Genomic DNA, 9,666 nt, shown 5'->3' on the forward strand with positions numbered 1-9,666 from the left:
CTTCCAGGTTTCACCGGATATTGAGTCCCCGCCGCCGAACCTGTGGCAAACACGGGCTCAAGATCCTACCGATGGAATTTAATTATTTAAATGAGAGCAGGATTCATTCAATTTTTAATTTAACCAAAAATATCATTCCGTTACCTGTTTGAGAGCACCACTTGATCCCATCAGTTCTTAATTAATTTAAGCCACCAGGTCTATACATTCTACTCTTCCATCCCTCAGGCCTCAGGGTCTAAATTCTCCCACCCCTCCCCCAATGTCCCAAAACCAGTCTCCGGGTCTAAATACTCTCTCTGCCCCAAGTCTCAGGATCTAAACTCTCCCCACACCACATATCCGCTATCCGGGGTCTAAACTCTCCCTCTCCAGTGTCGTCTCTGTCACTCTCCAGTTTTGACTCTCTTCCCTCTCTCCCGAAAGTCTCCAAACCTTTTGCCCTCTTTCCCTCTAACCTCCAAATCTTCCATAGTTCTATCATTCCAGAACTCTCCCCCAGAGTCTCACTGCTGCTGGGGCACCCCAGAGCTCCGCTGCTGCTGGGGTGCCCCAGAGCCCCACTGCTGCTGCAGTGCTCCAGAGTCTCACGGCTGCTGGGTCTCCCCTGAGCCCCGCTGCTGTTGGGTCTCCCCTGAGCCCCGCTGCTGCTGGAGCTTCCCAGAGCCTCTCCGCTGCTGGGGTGCCCCAGAGCCCCGCCACTGTTGGATGATCCAGAGTATCGTTGTTGCTAGGGTGCTCCAGGGCTCTGCTGCTGCTGGGGTGTCTCAGAGCACCGCTGGTGCTGGGGTGTTCCAGAGCCTCGCTGCTGCTGGGGCGATCCAGGGTCTCATTGCTGATGAGCTGCTTCAGAGCTTCATTGCTGCCCCAAAGCCTTGCTACGGTTGGGGTGATCCAGGGTTTCGCTGCTGCTGGGGCACTCCAGAGCCTTGTTGCTGCTCCAGAGCCTCGCTGTGGCTGGGACGTACCAGGCCCTCGCCGCTGCTGGGGTGCTCCAGAGCCTCCCGAACTCTGTATCTCTGTATCTAGGACCTCTGAACTCTTGCCACTTGCACTCTCCAGACCTCTCTCCACCTCCTAGTCTCTGGCCTTCCCCACCACTCCAAGCCTTCTGAAGACTTGGCTCAGTCTAATGTTCCTCATTGCTCCTGTGCCTGCTTCAAAGTTGTAGCTGGGCAGACCAGAAAAAGTCACTTCCAGTCTCTAGCTGGCCATGTAAGTGGAAATCTCTAGTTGTTGATGGAGAAGAAAACACGGAGCAGGTATAAGTGTGGGATGGGGGAGGGAAAATGAGTGAGAGTGAGGAGTGGAGGGAGGGAGCTGCTGTAATCTGGGGATTAGGGAAGGGGTGTCTCCTCTGGCTTGTGTTTTTACACTTATCAAAGCAAATACAAAGGATGAAAGGCCTTTCTGCTGGGACAGGAGAAAATTCCTCCGGGATTTCTCTGCATCTGTCAGGGGGAAACGGAGTAGGTGGAAAGAAATTGCTCATGGGGGCCAGTTGCAGAGAAAATTATTTGGCAGCGGTGATGGAGGAGGGATGCGGGTGGGGGAAGGGGGTGGTGGGGGGATGGTGTAAGGGAGGTGCGGGGTTGTGCTTTACACAACATATAGGTTATAAAGAAAAACATAACAGTATCTCATCAAAACAGGATCTGATTTTTTCTAATGTTAGCTCAGCTTTATGATGTTTGAAGCTATCAAAATTCAGGAATATAGAAAATAAACTCTATGATCATTTTCATTTAAGTAATGTTGCTAATTGCAAATGTTCGAGTGCTGTGGTTTGGAGCAATTGATGACATTAATGTAAGTTATGGTACTTGTAATTTTAAATGATAGCTAATTGAGTGTAATTGATGCTAAATGATTGTTTTTGAGTGCAATTGATGTTATATGATAGCTACAGCTAAATAATTGCTTTTGTGCTCAATTGATATCAAATGAGTGTAAATGAAAGCTCTTAATCGCAAATGATGTCAAACTTTTCAGGTAGGGATGATTCTAAATTTGTTTTTTATTAGAGAAAGCCACTGATTGAATTGCAAAGATTTTCTTAATCTTTTAATCCTAATCAAATCACCATGTTGCTGTATTTGCAAACCCAGTTAGTATCAGCAAGTTCTCATTTTGTTGGGAGTTACCGCATTCCTAAGGATGTTGTGCAAATCAATTTCAAAACAATGTTTTTAACCTTTTGTATTGTTGAGCAATAATCTGTTTTGTGGGTTATTTGTGGAAGGGTGGGATTCATTTTCTAGATGGTTTCATTAGGTTTGCAAAATATTTTGGGCCTGAATTCTACAATTGTTTTTGCAAACTCTTGCCCTAATATTGATAAGAGATCAACAGAATGACAGTGAAATAGCATAAATAGAAGAACCCTGTGGATTTTCAGTTTCTTCTTGTCTAGTTTGGTGCTGAATTTTATTCTATGTGAGGCTTTCCAGTTGTGGTGTATACAGGATCTTAGTGTTTATTTTATTTGATGTTCAGGAGCATTAAATATCACTAATATATATTTTCTCTTTTGGTTTGTGGTTAGAAGTATACAACCTAGAAACTCCTACAGATACTTTGGCCATGAGAAATATGGCTAAAAGAGCAGGTCAGATGTTGGGAATTCTGTGGCAAGTAACTCACTTCCTGACTCCCAAAGCCTGTCCTCCATCAACAAGGTACAAGTCAGGAGTGTGGTGAAATATTGTCCACTTGCCTGGCTGAGTGCAACCCTAACAATACTCAAGAGGTTTGACATCATCCAGGACAAAGCAGTTTCCTTTATTGGCATCCCATTATTCCACCTTCAATATTCACTCCCTCCATCACTGATGCATTTTCTCGAAGTACACAAGATCACAGATGGCAACCATCAGGGTTCCAAAACATGACATAATGACCTATATGAATCAGGGGAACTTCTGTTTCCAATGTGCATGTGAATAGCTTAGCCAGAATTGTACTTTTCAGATTAGAAAAGCTATGATCAAATTGTACAATACTCAAGCCAGACAGCACTTGGTGAATATGTCCATTTCTGTGTAGAGAGGAATCAGGAGGCTGAAATCCAAATATTGTGAGTTCTGAGGAAACAGCAGTATGTCTTTGGCTTTTCCGCCTGGAAATAAAGGGGCAGAAATTAGAATGCGCCTGCATACCAATATAAACTGGCCACAGGTAACACTTCCTGTGTCGGATTAGTTATGGCAATGTTCCTATTGAAATTGGACCTTGGGCCTCATCTAAATTGAACTAGTGAGCTGTAGACACCTGCAGCACATCTCCAGGCAGCTTACTGACAAAGTGGATATTTACTTTGGGTCGTCGCAACATTGCTGGTGGCCTTTAGGATGCTATCAGTTGAGAATGGGTTGAGATTCAGAAGAGACTTAAACAGGGTGCCGAAATTGTCTTCAGGACTGCCGTGAAATCTGAAGGATCCACAAAATTTAGCTCTTTGGTGATGTCTCCCAGACGTTTCTCTATTAGTTCGGTCACAAGTAGACTTAGTTATCCTGAATGCAGCATGCCTGAGGAAAAAAACAGTAAAATGAGGAGATAAGAAATATTGATCTGAGCTGCACTTGTATACTCTAAAATGGAACACCAGTAAAACGGGAAATAAAAATACAGGTCAGAACTGTTCTTTCCTTTTGAGTGAATGCAGGTGCTTAATATAAAGAAAGAAGCCTAAAATTTGTATTTCTTTGCATACGCAAAGGATCCAGCGCCAGTTTCAGGTGTGGACCCTGTATGCCAATCCTGGAGCCTTTACTAAAATTGCGTTCTGCTATCATACAGATAATTGTATATTTATTAATAAGATTGTTAATCATAAGAATTTGTTAGATTGCTTGTGCCATTATATTTTAGCACCTTACCAGTATTTAGAAGTTTGCAAGAATATATTAGTGGTTGAAATCAAAAACTACAAATAGATGAACTAAAGTTTCAATGATGGACCATACCACCTGAATCTCAGGACATGTAGAGTAGTTGGAATGTTCGCACATAAAGAATATACCATCATACTTTTCTGAGAATATTCCTGAAATTAATTAAAATATTACAATTATTTGTTTGTCTTTGTAGCTGTTTGTGAGGAATATAATCTCAATGATTTAATTCTTTTTTTTCTTTGCTGCTAGGAGAAACTATTTTGTAATTCTACACCTGTATAGACCTCGCCCATTAACTCACTGGACTGCCCTAACAAGAATGTGAGGTAAACCATAGGCAGTCAGACAGTTGAGCTTACATATGTTTGAGAAACAAGATCCTCTAAGAATCATTTCCATGTGAAGTTGGATTTAGTTCCTGTTGTTTTTGATAAGTCAATTTCAATGGCACTTGACGATAGCAATTTGAACTCTGTGAACAAAGATACTGCAGATTTATACCAGAATGAATTAAATTCAAGAAGGAGGGTTAGCCTTCCACCAGAATTCTTGACGGGGTCTGATAATTACGAAAAGGGTAATAGACACTACAGGAATGTAGAGCAAATACACTTAAGGCGCCCTAAGAAAAGACCTTCTATCTTTCAAGGTAGGAAATGTTTTTATGATGTCTGTTGATTGTGACTGAAGATATCGAACAGTGTTTAAAATATGCAGATTTCAGTACATTTCAGCTTAAATGACATTTAGTTGTGCCAGTTTAACCATATGAACAGAGGATTCTGAGCAAAATTAATATGTTCGGGTGTGTTGTTGATCTTAACAGCACAATATGGCACAAGTACTGTTTCATAAACAAGAGTTGAAAAAGTGCCCATGGAAAGAGCCAGTTTATGACTAAGTTGAACTGATGGTTGCGCAGCTCGCAATTGGTAATTATCTAAAGTTATGCTTTGCATTCCTCTCCTTCAGCAGAGCCTGAAGATTGTTGATATGAGTGGTTATTTCAACCAAATCACGACATGTTCTATGTGAGAAAGTTGCTGAATGTATACTTTAAAATTACTGTGAAGCAATATAAAAGTTTAGGGCAATTGGCAATGATTTTTATGTTATTAGTCATTTTAATAATTCATGAAATGACTGAATCTCTGGCAAGGCCAACATTTATTATCAATCCCTAATTGCCCCTTATGAACGTAGCTGTGAGACACCATCTTAAAGACAACTAATGACTTGCATTCAAGCCATTTCAGAAAGCAGTTAAGACTCAACCACATTGTTGTGGTTCTAGATTAATGTATGGCTGATCCCAAAAGCAGGCAGGACTGGATAATCCTGCCCATGCTTATTATTACTGATGCTATCTCTTCATTCCAATGTATTTATTTATTTGAATTTAAATTCCCCATTTGCCATGGTAGGATTCGAATGCATGGGCTGGAATTCTCCAGTCTTGCACTCACTCCTTGCTACTGCTGCTAGTGAGAACAGAAAATTTGACACTCAGCCAAATTTCCATTCACAGCAGTGGGGCTGGAGAACTCCAGCCGCAAGCAAGGCTAGAGAATTCTGGCCCTGGTCTCCAGTGGGGTCATTTAAATTCAGGCCTCTGGACTACTAATCCAGTAATATAATCACTATGCTGTCATGCACATAAAACATCCGTGCAAAATATAGCATACATGATTTTAATTTTAAGTAATGAAGTAAGGTGTGTGTTATATTTACATGAAGGAGATGACTGTTTCTCCTGCAGTATTCCTCATAAGCTGGGGTCGGAGGTACAGGGGGTGGTTAGGTGGGATAGGTTGATAAATCTAGGATATGAGATTTTGGTGCAGAAGGAAAGGGCTTGAAGTCAGAGGTGGACTAAAACTAAACTGGTTAAAGTATTGGTCTGTTGCAGCATTGTTCATGGTAAGATAGCAGCAATTCTGTGTTGCTGATTCTCTATCTCCCTTTGTCTTTCGATTTTTATAATACATTCTGAAATTGCAACTCCATCCGCTCCCCATGTTGAGCTATTATAAGGCATGACGACGTCTGGTTGCATTCCTGATGTCATTATGTCAGTTTAAAATAATAGAGCTGGCGGGTGGAGTTTGAAATTGGGAGCCCGCCTGAGTTATTCAAATTTTATTTAAGTAGGTATCGAAGCTCATTGACAGCTCAATTGACTGGAATAATATAGTGTCTGCAATAATACGCTTTCAGAGTCTGTTTGAAACCATGTGGGGTTCCTTTTTTTAAAATGAGGCAGCTTGTTAGAATAGGCTTAAAAGGTTCAGCTGAGCCCTGAGTTTAATTTTAGCAATCCAAAGTTCTGTTACTGCGGGGCGCTGCTTCATTTAAGAAGCAGAGTTTCCATTTAAAACTTGCCTTAATTAGAGGCCTTTTATCCTGCTGTGTGCTTCATTTTGTCCTCGTCCATCACCCGAGACTTTAAAGTAGTTGAAAAAAATGGGTCTCAGAGAGACACAACCTCTGATGAGGAGAATGAAGAGGAGGTAGAGATGGCAAGTGAGAAGAGGAAGTGCCGATCAGGAGGTACAAGATGGTGGTGGTGCATGAAGGAACCAGAGCTGCACAATGCCCGGAGCTGATGAAGGCGTCATTCATCCTCAACAGAGGTATAAAAGGACTTATGCAGCCCCTCGAGTATACAGGCAGAAACAAAGCTGTCTACAGATGTCAGAGACACAATGCAGGAGAATGTTTGGGCTTTCAAGAGCCACAGTCCATCACTCTGACATGCTCACAGGGGAGATCTCCTCCAACTGCATTGAGAATCACTTGATCCTGTACCTCTGAAGGTCACTGAAGCACTCAACTTATTTGCAATAGGCTCCATTCAGCAGCATGTGAAGATCTCAGTGGTGTAATGCAACCTTTTACATGCCACTGCATCAAGGTCTTCATTGATGTTATGTTTCAAAGGGCAGGAATCACATCTCCATCACACTGGACAAGCAGAGTCAACTGGATAGAGTTGGAGGGCTTGCGGTAATTTCAGGTTTCCCCAGGGTACAGTAAGCCATTGATTGTATGCACATCGTCATAAAGGTTCCTGCAGAAACAATATACATTAGTACCAACATATGAAGCTTCTGATTATGACGTTTCCCCAAGTTTTAGTGTCAGAACAATATTTTTGAGTTTCATTACCTCATGCCATACTCCCTTCTCGCTTCCCACTTCTCCCCTTTTCCATCAATTTCTGCCATTTGCCATCTTACCAGACCCATGCCTTCCCACAATCTCATCTGTCAATGGACCTGGATGATTCTGATTCCAACAACATCAAAACCTCATCCTCCGATTTGATTTGTTTTATTATTGTCACATGTATTGGGCTATGGTGAAAAGTATTGTTTCTTGTGAGCTATACAGACAAAACATACCATTCATGGAGTACATAGGGGAGAAGGAAAGGAAAGGGTGCAGAATATAGTGTTACAGTCACTAAGATCAGGGTGCAGAAAACGATCAGCTTAATATATGGTAGGTCCATTCAAAAGTCTGATGGCAGCAGGGAAGAAGCTGTTATTGAGTCGGTTGGTACATGATCTCAGACTTTTGTATCTTTTTCCCCAACAAGAGGTGGAAGAGAATATGCCTGGGGTGCATGAGGTGCTTGATTATGCTGGCTGCTTTTCTGAGGCAGCAGGAAGTGTAGACGGAATCAATGGATGGGAGGCTGGTTTACGTAATGGACTGGGCTATGTTCACAACTCTTTGTAGTTTCTTGCAGTCTTGGTCAGAGCAGGAGCCATACCAAGCTGTGATACATCTGGAAAGGAGACTTTCTATAATGCACCTGTAAAAATTGGTGAGAGTCGTAGCACCAGAAGCTTCAGCACACTTCTCCAGACCAGCTTCTCCTGACGAGGTGTATAACATTGCAATCACTAATACTAATACTAATCAGTATATTGGACGGCATGCCGCTAACGCATTCTTAGCAAAATGCTTAGGCAGCCTAGATACTGTGTACATCCTTCATCTGCATGGACTGCCAACCCATCATTCTCCAAGTGCACCAAAGCTGTAAGTGCCCACTGATATTGGCACTGACAGCAATCTCTTTGATGCATCATACTTCCTTGGTGCTTCAACCAACCTCACATTACTCCTGCATCTGCATTGTTGTATACTGGCATAAGCTAACACATACTGAGGATTTACTCACCCAAGCCACCCTCATTCAATCATTGAACCTCATCTGACATATTGACCATGTTCACCTCATCAGCCCAATGCTGCTGATCTCTGCAGCTACCTTCTTGCAGACACATGAGTAGGTTAGGTGGATTAGCCATGGTAAATGCATGGGGTTACGGGGATAGAATGGGTGCTGGACCTGGGCAAGATGCTCTTTCAGAGAGTTGGCGCAGACTCGATGGGCTGAATGGCATCTTGCACTGTAAAGATTCTATGGTTCTGTATGTTTTGGTCGGGCTTCTCTTATTCCTGCCAGATGGCATGAGCTGCACACATTGGTTCGAGATTGCATGTAGGAATAGTCTCAAGGAGTCACCATTAAATTGAGGGATTGGTTTGGCCCTTCTTCCCTGCCTTTCCCTCACATCCCTGCAGGGAAACATCCAACAACTCCTTCATGCAAGGATGTGGAAAACTTGTTCAGGTTCAAAAAGAATGGCACCTCTGCTCAGTGGTAAAGTTCAGACACATTAGATCTCACAAAAATGCACAATCCCCTTACAAGCTTTCAAATCTCTTAAGTTCCAATGAGCTTCGAATTTGCTGGGCCCTTTAAATTTCTGGCTGCGACTATGTTCCGGGTCAGAGTTAATGATCACGGAGGTTGAACATTTCGCTCTCCAGCAGTCACTTGGCGGATGTTCACCGCCAGAAGGACTCAAACTAGCCCTGTAAACTCAATTTGCCCATTTCAGGAGTGGGCCCAGAAGATCGCCCACTTCCGGGTGCAGGTTTCACCCCAGGGCTGTTCAGCCCGATGGACGGGATTCTCCGCACCCAGCCTGGCATGTTTTGCGGGGGCGTCCGCCATTGGTCAGCAGGGGGATCGACCAGTCTTGCCGCTGTCTCTCCACTACCGGGGAAGCTGCGGCGAGGGGTCGCCGTCCGCGGAACTGGGAGATCCGCCGGCGGGAGTGGCTGGAAAATCCTGCCCTATGTCTTTGTATCTCTTGGGGGTTTCTCTTTGTCTTCTTTCTGGGACCAGATTTCCACATCTTTCCCTACCTTTGGCCGTGCAGAATAAAAATCTTGGACATCATTGAATCCCAGTGCAGATGTTGTTTCTAGGTGGAAGACAGGATTATTTAAATACATGGGATTAATTGACAGTTAAATTATATGAGAGTGCCCACTGTGAGAAAATTGGAGGGGCGTCATGCGAGTGCAGTGATGGATGAGAGGTCCAGGAGGGGAAGGAACAATTGGTAAATTTTTAAAATATGCTTCTTGATGTGCGAAAGGCCATTGTTGGGAAGGTAATTAATCTCCTCTGGGATTGACTACTTTCGTCTACAGAATTTTTGAGGCATTTACTATGCTTTGAGATGAATTCTTGCCAACGCGCAACACCTTAAGCCAAATTGGGGCGTGGATACAATCTCGGAGTAACTCGGCAACTCTTTCAGTCCCCACTATGACATCGAAGTAGGGAGAGGGGGATAGAGAAAGACCCTTTTAGTTGATTTAAAAATCAATCAAAAGCTGGAGTTCCGCATTAGGTTTTTGGTCACAGTTGCTGAAAGTAAGACATCTAATATTTGCA

Source organism: Mustelus asterias, chromosome 10, assembly GCF_964213995.1.
Source record: "Mustelus asterias chromosome 10, sMusAst1.hap1.1, whole genome shotgun sequence".
NCBI lineage: Eukaryota > Metazoa > Chordata > Chondrichthyes > Carcharhiniformes > Triakidae > Mustelus > Mustelus asterias.